General features: G+C 43.8%; 1 protein-coding gene and 1 pseudogene across 9 annotated transcripts in view; one reads left to right on the top strand and one right to left on the bottom strand.

Moving 5' to 3' along the window:
- Positions 1-7,343, bottom strand: part of PGBD2 (piggyBac transposable element derived 2) — an 85,828-nt gene extending 78,485 nt beyond the window's left edge. For 2 of the 9 annotated variants that reach the window (XM_038559503.1, XM_038559506.1), the window contains exons 1-2: positions 7,220-7,338; positions 4,072-4,149 (exon numbers count right to left, since the gene is read on the bottom strand). The gene's annotated coding sequence lies outside the window, so the exon portion shown is untranslated. Of the gene's footprint in view, positions 1-3,503; positions 3,561-4,071; positions 4,150-5,313; positions 6,589-7,219 lie in introns of those variants that run through there. The other 7 variants (XM_038559504.1, XM_038559507.1, XR_005371286.1 and 4 more) reach the window with 6 other exon arrangements.
- Positions 7,344-11,134: 3,791 nt separating this feature from the next.
- LOC119877121 lies at positions 11,135-13,546 on the top strand (annotated as a pseudogene).
- The last annotated feature ends 1,285 nt before the right edge of the window (positions 13,547-14,831 follow it).

Below are 14,831 nucleotides of genomic sequence, written 5' to 3'. Positions count from 1 at the left end.
AAACAGTCCAATTAAGTAGGAGAAAGACTGAAACAGTCCAATTAAGTAGGAGAAAGACGAATCTCCCAACCAAAAAACAAACGAACAAACCAAAAATAAACAAAAACCCAAATGTACACACTGGTGAATTTTACCCACACATAAAGAACAATTAATGCCAGCTCTTCTCAAACTCTTCCAAACACACACACACACACACACACACAGAAACCAACCCAAACTCATAAGAGGAGCATTACCACAATACGAGCATTTGAGAAGGACATTATAAGAAAAGAATGGAATATGAGGACAATTCAAAAGACAAATATAGAGGATGTGATGTCAGCAGATGGTAGACTTCAAAGCTCTAGGCCCTTATTACCCATGGAAATACAAGTTAAAAACAAAGATGAACCCGAATATCTTTGTGAGAACTCTAGAGCCCACTTGAAATGGTGTACAACCCAGGCCAACAGAAAAGTAAGATGGGATTCCCTTTAAAAGCGTAGGAGATTTCATGGCATTTTGTGCACAGATGGATCTCTCCCCACTCAGATCAGTAAGGCACAGCCAGGGTAAATACAGTGACTCGACCCTGGAGTGGAAATCAGAGTAGACTATCAGTCCAACACCCTGGCTTATCTGGGGGCTCCCTGGGTGATATAGATTTTATGCCTCATCAGACATGGAGCATTGATGGGAATGGGAGCAGTTTGGAGGTTACTGAAAATATAAGCAAGTGCCACAGCACACCAGAGCTGCAGAAATTCTGTAGTTTTACATGCCAATGCCAGGGAGAGAAAAATTATACATTTCTAAGAAGAAATTAGGGACACACTATTTGTGGAACTTGAGACCATTAAAATTAAAAGTACACACTCAGGTCCAGAGAATGCATCACCAGGAGATGTTGGTGAAGTTCCAAACTTCTAGATTCTAGGGTTGACTGGAAGTATTCCCCTGAACAAAGCCAGTCCATAAAGACTGAGAAGAGGCTGTTTTTTCCCAAATGGCCATATCTCAACAGCAGATCACGAGCATACAAAGAAACTGGGAAACATGGCTCAGTCACAGAAACAAAATAAGATTCCAGATATGAATCCTAAAGAAAGACAGACTGTTGAGTTTCTTGGTGAAGAATTGAAAGCCATTTGTTAAATATATTCAAAGAGCTAAAAGACAACAAGAGAAACAATGAGACAAAATCAGGAAATGGATGACAAAATGAGAATATTGACGTAAAGATAGAAATCATAGAAAAGATCCAAAAAGACACTCTGGAGCAGAAAAATACAGTAACTAAGCCAGCATTACCCTGATATTGGAGCCAAACAGATACTACAAGAAAGCTAACGATCAATACCCTTGATGAATATTGATCCTCAAGAAAATATTATAAACAAAGTAAATTCAATAGCACATTGAAAGGATTATATACCCCAACAAAGGGAGATTTCTTGAATGCAAGGATAGTTCAACATGAGAAAACAATTAATCAGTGAACAGAATGAGAGACAAAAAGCGTATGTTCACTGATGGATTATTTTAACTCTACATCTGAAAATAATGATGTACTTAGTATATGTTGTATAGTATACTATACAACATATAGTATACTTTGTATAGTATACTAAGTATACTTAGTATAATTTAATTAAATTTAAATTGAAAAAAACATTTAAAAAACCAAATATTTATAGCAAATAATGAAAAAAAAAATCCACTTCACAAGATTTAATACTCTTTCATGAAAAGAACTCTTACTAAACTAGGAGTAAAAGTAAACCAACTAAACATAATAAAGACCAAATATTTTTAAAAATCCCAACTGATGTACAAAATAGCAAAAGACTCAAACTTTTCCTCTAAAAACAGGATCAAGATAAAGTTGTTTACTCTGGCCTTTCTATCAAATATAGTACTAGAAATCTTAGCCAGAGCAATTAGGCAAGAAAAAGAAACAAAAGACATCCAAGTTGGAAAGGAAGAAGAATTATATTTGCAGAAAACATGATCTAATATGTAGAAATTGTAAGGATTAAAAAAAAAATTAGAAGTAGTAAACAAATTGAAAAAGGTTGCAGAAATGAAAACCAGCACACCAAAAATCAGTTGCATCTCTATATGTTAACAATGAACAATTTGAAGTGGACATTAAGAACACAACATTTACCACAACACTGAAAAAAGTAAGATATTCAGGAATAAGACTAATGAAAGAAGTGAAAGAATCACATGCTGAAAATGAGAAAACATATATCAGAGTAATATTTTAAAAAAACACACAAAAATAGATATCTTCATTCATAAGTTGATAGACCTAATATTGCTAAAATGTCAATGCTGCCCAAAGTACTTCAAAGGTTCAAGGCAATCTCTATCAAAATCCCGATACCATTTTTTCCCCCAGAAATCGAAAAATCCGTCCTAAAATTATTTGGAATCAAGGGAAGCCAAATAGCCCAGATAACTTTGGAAAAAAGGAACAAAGTTGGAAAATTCACATGTCCTCATTTCAATATATTGCCCGGCTAAAGAAGTCAAAATAGCATGGCCCTGGTATAAAGGGCCTGATATACAGACCAGTGAAGTGTAACAGAACCAGAAATAAACCCTCATGTATATGGTCAGGTAATCTTCAAAAAGGACGTAAAAACTACTCAATAGGGAAAAGATAGTCTCTTTAACAAATGGTGTTGAAAAAAACTGAATATCAGGGATCCCTGGTGGCTCAGCGTTTGGCCCAGGGCGGCAGTCCTGGAGTCCCGGGATCAAGTCCCACGTCGGGCTCCCGGCATGGAGCTTGCTTCTCCCTCCTCCTGTGCCTCTGCCTCTCTCTCTCTCTCTCTCTCTCTCTCTCTGTGTCTATCATGAATAAATGAATAAATAAATCTTAAAAAAAAGAAAAAATGGAGTATCTACATGCAAAACAATAAAGTGGGCTCTTGTCTGACATCATCTACAAAGGCTTAACTCAAAATGTATCAAAGAAATAAACGTAAAAGTTAAAATTATAAAACACTTGAAAGAAAACATAGGGAAAAGGTTCACAATACAACATCTGCCAATGATTTCTCTCTTTTTTTAAAATAGGCTCCGTACCCAGTGTGGAGCCTAATATGGTGCCTGAACTCACAACCCTGAGATCAAGACCTGAGCTGAGATTGAGGCATATGCTTACTGACTGAGCCACCCAGGATCCACGGACCTGGCAGTGATTTCCTGACTACGATACCAAAGCACCAGCAAAAAAGTACACATAGACGAATGGGGTATATAAAACTTCAAAATGCATCAAAGGACACAATCCAGAGAGTGAAGAGACAACGAATAGAATGGGAAAAATATTTGCAAATCATGTATTTGACAATAAGTTAATATACAAATAACTCCTATGAATTTCGTAGCAAGGCAACAAGTAACCTAATGAAAAAAAGGACGGAGAACTTGTATAGACATTTCTCAAAAGAAGATGTATAAATGGCCAATAAACGTATGAAATGATGCTCAACATCACTAACCATTAAAAAATGCAAATCACGGGATCCCTGGGTGGCGCAGCGGTTTGGCGCCTGCCTTTGGCTCAGGGCGCCATCCTGGAGACCCGGGATCGAATCCCACGTCGGGCTCCCGGTGCATGGAGCCTGCTTCTCTCTCTGCCTGTGTCTCTGCCTCTCTCTCTCTCTCTCTCTGTGACTATCGTAAATAAATAAATAAAATTTTTAAAAAAATGCAAATCACAACCACGATGAGGCTCACCTCATACCCATTAGGATGACCAGTATATATATAAAAAAAAAATGTTGGCAAGGATATGGAGAAATTAGAACACTTGTGCATTGCTGATAGGAAAATGTAAAACGGTGCAACCACTATGTAAACAGAATGAGAGTTCCTCAAAAAAATTAAAAATAGTATTACCATATAATCCAGCAATCCTACTTCTGGGCATGTAGTCCAAAGAATTGAGGCAGGGTCTCCAAGAGACCTCCATCTTCATAGAAGCATTCTTTATCATAGCCAAGGGGTGGGAGCAACTCAAAGGTCCATCAAAGATAAATGGGTAAAGAAAATGTGGTATATACTTACAATGGAATACTATTCAGCCTTACAAAGGAAGGAAATCTTGTCACATGTTGCAGCATGGATGAAACTTAAGACATTCAGCTAAATGAAAGAAAACAGTCATGAAAAGACAAATACTGTACGGATCTATTTAGATGAGCTATGGACAGTACTTAAATTCATAAAAACAGAAAGTAGAATGGTGGTTACCAGTAGAGGGAGGAGGGGCAAATGGGAAGATGATGTTTAATGGGCAAAGGTTTCAATGTTGGAAGATAAAAATGTCCTGAAGATTGGCGCACAGCAATATGAGCATGCTTAACACTACTGAAGAGTGGTTAACGTAGTAAATTTTATTTTTTGCTAACTTTTAGAATTAAAAATAAACAGAAGCATTATCAGAGAAAAAGATTACTGCCCAGGGAAAGGATGTATCACTCACTAGGTTATAATCATTTTAAACTTCATGCATTTAGTAACCACTTCACAATACAAATGAACTGTCGAAACTGAAAAATCCATCACAATAACGGCAGATCTCAACACATCTCTTTCAGTGGTTAATGATCTACAGACAAAATTACTGAGACTTGAACAGCAGAAGTGACCTGTGATCCATCCTGAACAAGCAGGCGTGATTTCAGTGAGACGGCACAACGGAAACCGCCCCGCTTCTGTCTCCCTATACAATGATAAGCCAGCCAACTACAGAAAAAGTGCTCTGGCAGGAGCTTTGGGATCCAGGTAGGAGGCTTCAAAACCTGGGTGAACCCCAAGACTAAGGAGTGCTTCTCTGCAAAGACATATGAGCACGCTGGTGGCAAGCTCCATGAAGGTTTGGCCAAGCAGGAACCCAAGGGGGAGGGTAGAGGAAGAGGCTGGACCAGCCATTTCAGGGCCCTGAGGGCGCCATTAAGAAGATGAACCTTATCGTACAGCACAGGGAAATTTTATTTATTTATTTTTGCATCTTCTTTAAATATTGAGTTTTTGTTTTAACCCTAGTTAGTTAACACACAGTGTTATATTAGTAGGCATATAATCTAGTGATTCAATACTTCCATATATCTCCTGGTGGTCATCACAAGTGCTCTCCTTAATTCCTGCCACCTATTTCACCGACTTTCTCTCTCTCTCTCTCTTTTTTTAAAGATGTTTATTTATTTATGAGAGACAGAGAGAGAGAGAAGCAGAGACACAGGCAGAGGGAGAAGCAGGCTCCAGGCAGAGAGCCCGACACAGGACTCCATCCCGGGACTCCAGAATCAGGCCCTGGGCCAAAAGCAGGCACTAAACTGCTGAGCCACCCAGTGTTCCCTGACCATCAGTTTGTAATGGTCTGTATCTTAATTTGTCTTTCTCTCTCTCTCTCTCTTTATAGTAAAGACAAATTTTAAAACAATACAATCAGAGTATGACACAATCACTTGTACATGTTAATTAGCTTAGTCTGGGACCCCCCAGGTGACTCAGCGGTTGAGCGTCTGCCTTCAGCCCAGGGCCTGATCCTGGGATCCGGGATCAAGTCCCCCATCAGGCTTCCTGCATGGAGCCTGCTTCTCCCTCTGCCTATGTCTCTGCCTCTCTCACTCTCTGTCACTCCCATGAATAAATAAATAAAAATCTTTAACTAAAAACAAACAAACAAAATAAAATAATTAGCTTAGTCTGACTCTGGTGTGGACAACTGAGTGAGGGCATAGAGCAAGCACAGGGGGACAAAAGGCAGGATGGTGGTTCCCAGGGAGAAAAGTGGGCCAGCCCCAGGAGGATTCAAAAAGGAAACCAAGTCTGGATTGACTGGGGGTCAGGGGTAGAGCTGGTCAGGGAGGTCTACCCGAGGATGGGCTGAGTGGCGAGGGTACGGTGGTTGCATTCACAGATCTGGGGGCACAAGAGGAGACCAGATGTGAGTTCAGGCTGAGATATGCTTATACTGAGACAGAAATGCTTTGAGATAACCCTTCAAGGTATCATGCAGGCCACAGGTTCTGTAAGTCAGGAACAGAGAAATGACCTGGGCTGCAACCACAGATGAGGGAGTTCTCTGAGGACATAGGGTAGGCTCAAACCCACAAGAATCCTTGGAGCCACAAGAGATCACCCAGGGGAAATGCTCCCACTGAAAGAGAAGATGGCCAAGGCCGGCATCTTCAGAGATACCAGGACAGAAGCAGGTAGGCCTGAGAAGCAGGAGGAGAATCTGCACAGGCTGAAAGGCCAGGACTAGATGGGTCAAGGCAGATGGTGACAAGTGCCAAAGCTGCCCACAGGCCCTGCTGGACGTTCTCTATGGGGCCGGCACGGAGGAAGAAAAGACCCTCTCATCTGAGACCTGCTGCTTCCAAGGCCACTCTGAAGGGTCCTGGGGGTTAAGAGGCCCTCCATTGTTTAAGTAAATGCAACTAAATCCTGACTTGGATCCTCTGCCACGGAAAGGAAATGGGGGAGACCAGCAGGCCAGTCTGAATAAACCCTGTAGATGTTAGGGCTTTCGTTTTCCTGTTCTGTTCCATTAGATGTCCATTACACCTGGGGAGTCTAAGTGCACAGAACGTGACAATCAATACTTTGTACCAGTTTCTGAACTTTTTTCATCCTTACATTATTTCAAAAATATTTTTTTAAATATGACATTTGATAACTGTAAATGCCTCAAAGTTGAGCCATTTGCACAATGGCTCTGGGGCGGGGGATAAGAGCCCTGGTGAGACCCGGAACCCCACCCCCCCACCTCCCACATCACAACATCAAGGTGATAGAAGGCAGAGAAAAACGTCCACAATCACAGAAGCAGGCAGAGGCGCCAGAGGTGCACCGCACCCTGCCCGCCCCACACCCCCCCCTCCATGAGCCCGCGTGGACGCGACGTGCCCCGCAGCAGGCCTCACCGCAGCCCCGCCGCCTCCGGGTGCAGGTCCGACCACTCCTCCCCTCGCATCCCAGCACCCTGGCTGCCCCGAGGGTCTCTGCCCGCCTCCCCGCCTCCCTGTGGCGGCGCCTCCCGCGGCCCCAGAAGCCCCCCGTCCCCGTCCCCGTCCCCGTCCCTCCCGCGCAGCCTCCGCGCCACAGCGAGGACCAACGCCTCGAGCACCGTTGAGAAAACGCAACGCCAGGCCCGGCCTCTCGCACAGCCAAACCGGCCTGTCCCCGCTCGGGGGCCCACACGTACCTGCGCGCCGGGCCGAGGTCTGCGGAGCCGGCTGCGAGGAGCCCGAGCGCCCGGAAGCCCCGGCCTGAAGCGTCGCGGCCACGCAACGTCCGGCACCAATGGGCTCCCCGCGCCTGGGCTCCTTCTGCGGCCCCGCCCCGCCCGCCCCGGCCCCAGCGACCACCGAGAGGCCCGGCCTCCGCGGAGCCTAGAGGGACCCGCGAGGGCCTCCGCCCGCCGTGCGCACGCCGGGCGCCGCGGCACTGCACCCCGGCTCAGCCCCGAGGAGCGGAGCGCGGACGCCCGTGGCTCCTGCTCCCCGGGGCGCGAAGCCTCTCCCCGCCCCACGGCGGGGGCTCGGGCAAGAGGCGGCCTTCGCCTTCCCAGCACAGGGACAGTCGTCGCGGGCCCCCGGGCACCTGGGAAAGAGGCGAGAACCGCGGCGCGGGCAGCTGCGCCCTCAGCTGCGGGCCCAGCACCCGGGCAGGCCCCGCGGCCCCCGCCCGCCCCGAGCTCGCCCTCGGGCAAAGCCGGCTGGGAACCCGCAGGGCCTGGCCGCCGGGCCGGGATCGCGGTCGTGGGCGCCGGAGACCTCCAGATAAAATACACGCGGACCTGTTCTCCTCGATGTTCAGGCAAACCACGGGGCCAGCTTCACATTCATACGTGCCTGGGAGCTCCGTGTTTTGTCTGGAGACGCACCCCCGTGCACCCACGGCGCTAAATAAAACATTCAGCTGCGCTTCAAGATCTCACTGACCTTTGTGCACTGGCAGCATCGGACGTAGCCAAGGAGTTTATCCGAGGCGCGAGTATCGCGAAAGATCTAACCGACTTTATTAAACGATTCACAAATCAGGTCACATCCCATCTAGCAAATAGAAGAAGCTGCGAGGAATGGTACTACCTGGAAGGTGCTGACAGCCGGACGCTGGGGCAAGCAACTCGTTAGCAGACGGAAAGGATTGTTCCGGGAAAGACCACTTTGCCTTGGGGGAGAGGCAAGCGGTCTTATCTGCTCGGGACTCCCTCCCTGCCCAAGGGGAAGACTGGCACTAACAACAACAGCAACAAAAAGCCTGACTACTGGTAAAGACTACTTTTCTGGAGAAATTCGAAACTGCAATTATTTGTTTAATATTTTTGCTTACAATTTCTTTTTTTTACACATTTTATTTTTTTAAGTAAACTCCACACCCAGTGTGGGGCTGGAACCCACAACCATAAGATCAAGAGTTACACACTTTACTCAGCTAGCCAGGTGCCCCTAAATTGGAATTAGATTAATATTAATCCACAATTTAGGAACTCAATGGAATTGATATCATTCTCGGGGTCTATGGTTTTCTTTTTAACACTGGGGCAGCAAAATCCCCCCTCCACCCCAACCCACCCTTACTGTCATACCTTGAGAATCACTGCTTTATAAGATACATGGGACAGCAGACTTCACTGAAGAAGATGACTTGGCCTCTAAGCACAAATACTCCTGGGAACAAACTGTCAAGCATTCAAGAGAGCCAAGTAGCAAAGGTTTTGTATTTTGCTTCTCTACCCTGGCAATTCTCCACAAGGTGTTTGTTTATTTTTGTCACTGTTCATTGTTTTGAGATTTTATGTAGATGAATTTATTTATTTACCTTTTAAAGATTTTATTTGACACAGAAAGAGACAGAGAGAGCACCAGGTGGGGGAGTGGGAGAGGGAGAAGCAGGCTTCCCCACTGAGCAGGGATCCTGTTGCAGGGCTCCATCCAGGACCCAGGGATCATAGAGCCCAGGGATCATGACCTGAGCCCGAAGACAGGTGCTTCACCACCTGAGCCCCCCAGGTGCCTCAATGTTTTTGTCACCGTTGTTAAAAAGAAAATCACAGCCTGAAAATGATGTCACTTAGGTTAAGGCCTCAAGTCAGTAAAGCAGCACTTAATGCTTCACCTAACTGCATCAGCCCCACAGAAATGTAGCCTTCAACTAGTCAACATGGAGATTTCCTGGTCAGCACTAGGTAAGCTGACTAATAGACCCCTTCATCCCTCTTAGAAGGGAAACCTAGCCTAAAACAATGGGTTCTTGGCTAATCGTTTCCTTTCTTCCACTGCTTCTTCATGTTTAAAAACACTTCCTTTTCTGTAGCCCTTTGATGCTTCCCTCTACTTGCTAGATGGGATCCTGCCTGACTCATGAATCAGTTAATAAAGCCAATAGGATTTTTAAAATTTACATTGTTGACTTTTTGTTATTTAACAGGCTTGGGACAGTGTTGGGGTTTGAAGCAGAACTTCTGGCAGCATTCAATAAGAAAACTGGGCATGCTCTCATGATCCCTTCGAAATCACCGTCTTTCTCACATTTCTAAGGCTATAGGTAAGTTCTTCTGAGTGCCACTATTTTTGTGCTTGAGCTCCCAATCGAATTGGCATTATTTATAGGGCACATCGACTTGAGCGGGCAGACAGATATTCCATGAGCCATTGAGCTTGTATAGTCACCTGGAGCCCAGCTGCGCTGGCAGAGGGTTAGCCCAGGGCCAAGCCTCTAGCTTTTCAGCCCACAATTCCCTGGATGGAAAACCGCAGCAGGTTCCACAGGAATTGGTGATGCCATGCACTCAAGGCCTTCTTGTGGCCAGGAGAGACTAACATCTCAGTGAGACTCTCAGTACATTAATATCCCCATGTTTGTCCTGTTTTAGGTGGATAATGGCTACTGCTAGTGAGGATCTCAGAAGCCAAACGGCTGCAAAAATTGGTGGGTGTGGGCCAAGCACTTAAAGGCTATTAGAACACTTGCCACCTCAGGAAGACTCCCATGATAGGGTAGGTTGGTCATGAAATGGGTTAGATGGACACTAGGCCACCCACCAGCATCAAGAAAACTGCTATGCAGCAGGGTACACTGTAAAACACGCATAATCCTCAAGCCTGTGGCCCAACCTTTTCAGGTACTAGTTCAGCTCCGAGAAACCCAAAGACTTAGCTAATGGGATCCTTAAATTCTAGAGTCAAGCATGCTACCCTCTAGCACATCTGCTTGTTTTATGTTCAAGAACTATAGTCCTGAAAGATGTAGATATCTAGCAAAAACAGAAAAATCTTACTAAGCTTAAGTCCTTAGGAATTTGGGATAACTATCAGGTAAGTTCCCCCAAATAAGGCAGGACATAAGTGAGTTGCAAAATGAACAAACCTTTTAGAATCTCTAAAAGGAAGAAAGAAAGTTTTATTTGAGCCTCAATTAGGACAGCTGACCAAGAAACAGGATCTTCACAAAGGGAGTGCTCTGGAAAATGAACAGTTCTTATAGGGTTAAATACATTTCATATATTGCAAAAAAATCAAGAGACTAAATATTAACAAATAGGCAGGATAACGAGTTGTAACATCAAGGAATGCAGGGATTAGAATCATTGTCTTAAGGACCAGATAGTTCCCCTATTCATTTACCAAGGAGATATATAATGCATGCTTGGATGACTGGAGGTCAACCCCACCCCAGATATGTAACCTTTAACCAGTCACCATGGGGATTTCCTGGTCAGCATTAGGATAATTAATGATAGACACCCTCTAATCTTCTTAGGAGGGCAACCTTGCCTAGAACAATGGATTCTTTGGTAGTTTCCTTTTTTTTTTTACTCCTCTGTCTTTAAAAACTTTTTCTGCAGCCTTTTGGAGCGTATAGAACAGGTTTATATGTGCTGTACAGGTGCTGGAGACTGTGACTCTTCATGAATGAGCTCAAATTGAGGATGGAAGAATCTGAGAATGAGAGACTAATACTTTTCCAGAATAAATCAGCACACCAACCAACAGAAACATCAGGGCCCTAGTGCGGTCTCTTCCAGATTATAGAGATATGGAGTAGGGAGAGTCTAGGATAAAGGGAGAAATAGGTATGAATCAAAAACAGAAAGAGACATGATAGTCTTGGAAAGATGGACTGTGGTGAAGAGAAGGAAGAGGGCAATGGTAGAGTGATGGGTTCCAGGTTCCCCCAGGTAAACCCATCTAGTGGATCCGGTGTACGCTCTTTGAGCTGTTTCCTTAGACGGCCTTGAGGAGTTTTCTTTTTAATATAAAGAAATTTTTGCATTGCTTGTGGTACTGAAGGTCTTAAAAATCCCTTAGCGGGTGCATGGTGCCACCTCAAAACATACATTTACCCAGAACCTCAGAATTTAATCTTTGAAATAAGAGTCTTTTCAGATGTTATGAAAGTAAAGATTGAGGTGAGTTACATCCTTGATTACCATGACCCCTAAACTGACCCCAGTGTTGGATGTCTTAGTTTCCTTGGCTTCCTGCTGCGTTATGCCAATCTTTACCTCTGTCTTCACGTGGCCTTCTCACTGTGTCTTTGTGTATCTTCTCATTTTCTCTTACAAAGGCATCCACAATGATCTTGCTTCGAGTTTTAAGTTTCTTGGCCAAAAATAAATAAATAAGAATAAATGATTCCATTAGGTCTAGCTTAGGGCATAGAGTAGTGGGGTTCTAGGTATCTGGTATTTTAAATCAGCTTATTTTTACTTTATCTATTTATTATTATTGACTTTTATAGCTTATTTTTACTTTGCTTTTACTTTAACTGGAGCTTTTTACAACTTTGGTTAAAATTTAACTTTAGGCCACTGCAGTTGTGTGGCACTGGTCCCCTAAGAGGGCTCCCTCTGTGCTGAGTGTCAGGGGCTTGGGGAGCCAGGTGGGTTGGGGACTCCCATTCGTGGGGGTGCCGGCACCAGCAGGTGGCTGTGGGAGCACCAGGGAGGCCTCCTGGGCCCCTTCTCCTTGCTGCTGCTGCTGCTGCTGACGCATAATCCCTTCAATGCCTGCCTCTTCACCAGCAGCCTCTACCTCTTGCTGTGCCTCTTCAGCTTTGAGCCTGGGTCCTCCCGCAGGGCCCTGCAGGTGCTCAAGCCAGGGGGCTATGTTTCCACCATCGCCCCACAAAGCCCCCCCCCCCCCCCCCGCCCCGAGAACACGCTGGCAGGCTTTTGGCAGGCAGCTAAGAATGGAGCAACGGGTGTGCAGTTGGACCTTGAGTTTACTTCTGATGGGATTCCCAACCTAATGCATGATAATACAGTCAATAGGACGACTGATGGCACCAGTCGATTGTGTGATTTGACATTTGAACAAATTAGGAAGCTTAATCCTACAGCTTAATCCTACAGCAACCTACAATCACAGGTTAAGGAATGATTTCCCTGATGAAAAGATCCCTACCCTGAGACAAGCCTTGCAGAGTGGAGTGCCTAAATTACAACCTCACAATCTTTGGTGTCAAGGGCCATGGGCAAACATGGCTACTGATGCTCTAAAGAAAATATATCTGGAGTTTCCTCAACTATACAATAATAGTATCGTCTGTTCTTTCTTGCCAGAAGTTATCTATAAGATGAGACAAACAGATCAGAATGCAGTAACAGCGTTAACTCAAAGACCTTGGAGCCTTAGCCATACAGGAGATGGGAAGCCACGCTATGATACTTTCTGGAAACAGTCCATGTTTGTGGTAATGGACATTTTGCTCGACTGGAGCATGCATAATATCTTGTGGTACCTGTGTGGAATTTCAGTTTTCCTCCTACAGAAGGATTTTATATCCCCGGACTATTTGAAGAAGTGGTCAGCCAAAGGCATTCAGGTTGTTGGTTGGACTGTTAATATCTTTGATGAAAAAAGTTACTATGAATCCCATCTTGGTTCCAGCTATATAACTGACAGCATGTTGGAAGACTGTGCATCTCAGTTCTAGAATTTTCCCCCAGGGAGGAAATGTGGGTACAGATATGGCCTGTTGGCCTTATGCAGGGATATCCAAATACCCTTTGTGCTAGCCCAAGCCCTGGGGGATCAGGTGGTTCACACAAGCAATAGTCGGTATTTGCATTTTTACCTGAACCAGAGCAAAACCTGGTTTTGCTTTTCTTGCTCCATGGAATGCCTGAGTTCAACACTGTTGCTCTTGAAAATCTGGGTCTGCAAAAAGGCACAACAGCTCCTGCCCCAACCTAGCTGGGGCATACACGAAGACCCAGTGAGGATAGCATAGATTGAGTTGTACAATTTGGGGATGCAGATGCAAATGCATGGGAAATGCATGATCATTCAAACTTGACATTTTAAAACTCGACACATTTATGTAATATACTTATTTAAAATATTTGTATTCAGCTACATAATCAATGTACTATAGACATCAAACTTGTGACCATACCAATAAAATCATTAAAAAGAGCAAAAAAAAATTTTTTTTTTTACTTTAAAGATATAGATGCAGTGAAACGGCAGGACACTTGCACCCCAATGTTTATAGCAGCAATGTTCACAATAGCCAAACTGTGGAAGGAGCTTCAGTATCCATCGACAGATGAATGGATAAAGAAGCTGTGGTCTCTGTATACAATGGAATATTCCTCAGCCATTAGAAGCGACAAATACCCATCGGTTGCTTCGATGTGGAGGGACCTGGAGGGTATTATGCTGGGTGAATTAAGTCAGTCAGAGAAGGACAAACATTATATGGTCTCATTCATTTGGGGAATATAAAAAATAGTGAAAGGGAATAAAGGGGAAAGGAGAGAAAATGAGTGGGAAATATCAGTGAGGGAGACAGAACATGAGAGACACCTAACTCTGGGAAACAAACCAGGGGTAATGGAAGGGGAGGTGGGCGGGGGGATGGGGTGACTGGATGACAGGCACTGAGGAGGGCATTTGATGGGATGAGCACTGGGTGTTATGCTATATGTTGGCAAATCGAACTCAAAAAAGTACATACAAAACAAAGTACATACATTAGACATCAAATCTTTTGTGCATCAAGGAGCATTATCATGAGAGCAAAAAGACAACATACAGAAGGGGGAAATATTTCCAAATCATATATCTCAGAACCTCTATATCCAGAATAGATTTAAAAATAAAACCCTCTTATAATGCAACAAGAAAACAAAACAACACAGTTTAAAAATGGATGGAGGAATGGAAGTTTTGAATCACTATATTGTACACCTGAAGCTAATATTACACTGTATGTTAAAAAAAACATAATTTAAATAAAAACTTTTGAAAAAATGGGCAAAGAACTTGAGCAGACATTTCTCCAAAGAAGAGGTACAAATGGTCAATAAGCATATGAAAAGATGCTCGACATTACTAATCATTAGAGAAATGGAAATCAAAACACAATGAGTTTCCACTTCATGCCTTTGAGGGTGGCTGTAATAAACAAATAAACCATAAGAAATGGAGACTAATAAGTATCGATGAGGACCTGGAGAAACTGGAAAACATATATCTGTTGGCAATGTGAAATGGTTAAGCTGCTATGGAAAATAGCTTGGCAATCTCAAAATGTTAAACATAAAATTGCTCTATGGCCCAGCAATTCCACTCCTAGGTATATAATACCCCAAAGAACTGAAAACAGGGGCTCAAACAAATACTTGTACACAACTATTCATAGCACCACTATTTACAATAGCCTGAACGTAAATACAATTCAAAAGTAAAATAATGATTGAATTGATGAACATATAGTTATGTGTGTGTGAAAATATATTAGTCATGAAAAAGAATGAAATACTGATACATGTTACCACTGATACATGTGAATGAACGTTGAAA

This window comes from Canis lupus, chromosome 16 (genome assembly GCF_011100685.1).
Source record: "Canis lupus familiaris isolate Mischka breed German Shepherd chromosome 16, alternate assembly UU_Cfam_GSD_1.0, whole genome shotgun sequence".
Classification (NCBI taxonomy): domain Eukaryota; kingdom Metazoa; phylum Chordata; class Mammalia; order Carnivora; family Canidae; genus Canis; species Canis lupus.
This window is presented reverse-complemented; position numbering and strand designations above follow the sequence as displayed.